The following is a 1,854-nucleotide window of genomic DNA, read 5'->3' as shown; positions in this document are numbered from 1 at the left end:
GGATGGACTAAGCCAGGCTCTATGCCCAGGGAAAGCGCCGACTCCCCCTTTCCATCTTCCCCATTGAATGGAGCACTGGATGAGCGAATCCTGGAGCCAGAACAGAGGCTCCAGAAGGCTCCGGCCATTTTACAGAGACTGGGGTTCGGGGGAGGGCGAGGGCAAGGGTTTGGAGTAGAAAGAACGGGGTGCTGAGTCAGATCGGGGGAAAGTGTCCCCCAGATGACCCTTGAGAAGAAGATCTCTGCCGGAAGCCTCTAATGGAAATATGTAAAAGAACATGACCAGCGCGGGGGCCGCCCTCCCTCCGAGGCATCCTCAGAGAAGGCACAGTGTGTCCCAAGTCTGGTGTGGGAAGGCAGCTTCCCACAGGCCCGCCCACTAAGGCCTAGAAGGCACAACAGGTTGTCAACCAGAAGCCAGATTCCTCACCAGTGTGTGTGCCCACTAAGGCCTAGAAGGCACAACAGGTTGTCAACCAGAAGCCAGATTCCTCACCAGTGTGTGTCTCCAGCCCTCTCTTGGTGGGCAAGGGGGTGGGGGTCAGACCCATCCTCAAGGTGATAAGACAGAGCTTCTCAAGCTCCCAGGCAGCAGAAATCCCTGGGCGTCCCCATGGGCCTCCTTAGGCCTCAGTGCTCCCGAAGGAGCACTCTGCCCCACCCCGGGCCCCAGGAGGGCCTGTCTCCTCCCAACCAGGCTCCGGGTGCCCAGTAACCAGGCCTGAGGGCAGAAAGGCCTGGGGTATGACTTCAACCCCCAACTCTCCAGCCCTGGACACACCCCTGCATGACCTCACCCCACCAGGAAGGGATTTCACAGGAGGGACCCAGGTCCTGCAGGTGCCGCTCTGCTCTCCAGCATGGGCTTTTCTCATCCCTCCCCACTGGCCCCCCGTGGGACCTTCCAAGCTACCCTGGCCAGGTGAGCCCTTCCTGGCAGGAAGAAGGCCAGGAATCCAGAGGCTTTGGGACAGAGTCCCTGCCCCGAGCCCCTCATCCCTGCCCTGTCACTGCGCCCTCTGCCTGGGAGGTGTCCTCCTCTTTGCTCACCAAGCTCTCTGCCTGGGAGAAATGGCACAGCTTTTTCCTTCCGCCCGACTCCAATACAGCTCACGGAGCACAGAGTGTCTTTATTTAAAATTTTGTGGATTTCTTGTGTTATTTTTTACAACATTGCACTAAAATACTATTTATCTTTTTAATCTTAATTAAAATATTAATCTATCTTAATTAAATATTAATTTATTAATTCACACATAAAATTATGTTAAAATTAAAATTAACAATTAAAATTTATATTAAAGTATAAATTTATTAATTTATTTTAATGAAATTATTAAAAATACTTAATTAGTGGGTGTTAGGGTGCCCCTTTACATTTTCCGCCCAAAGACATGCCTTACTTGCTTTGCCTTGGCCCCAGCCCCGCTGCGCTCAGGAGTCATTCATTCATTTATACCCCACAGGGTCACTAAGAGCCTCCTTTGCGCCGGGACACGTGCTGGGTGCTGGGCAGAGAAACACGAGCCACACTCATGGCCGAGCTGGGAAAGGCAGCTGGCCACACTGAGGACTGTGGGACAGTATTGGGGCAGGGGCTGGTGCAAGACAGATGGACACCAGGGAAATCACAGGAACAGGGCTAAGTGGGGGGAGGGGGGCGCATGCTACGGAGCCCTGGGCTCTGAGCATCTCAGACAGCTGCTTGCATGTGGGGAAGGGTGGGGGTTCCGACACATCGCCACCAATGATTTGCACAAGGTCACACTCTGTGAGGTCAGTTATAGAGGTGGGAGGGGACGGCGGGCGGGGGAGGGCCCCCTGGGGGCGTATCCCCTGGGGGCGTCAGGGA

This window comes from Mustela erminea, chromosome 6, assembly GCF_009829155.1.
Source record: "Mustela erminea isolate mMusErm1 chromosome 6, mMusErm1.Pri, whole genome shotgun sequence".
Taxonomy (NCBI): Eukaryota; Metazoa; Chordata; class Mammalia; order Carnivora; family Mustelidae; genus Mustela; species Mustela erminea.
This window is presented reverse-complemented; position numbering follows the sequence as displayed.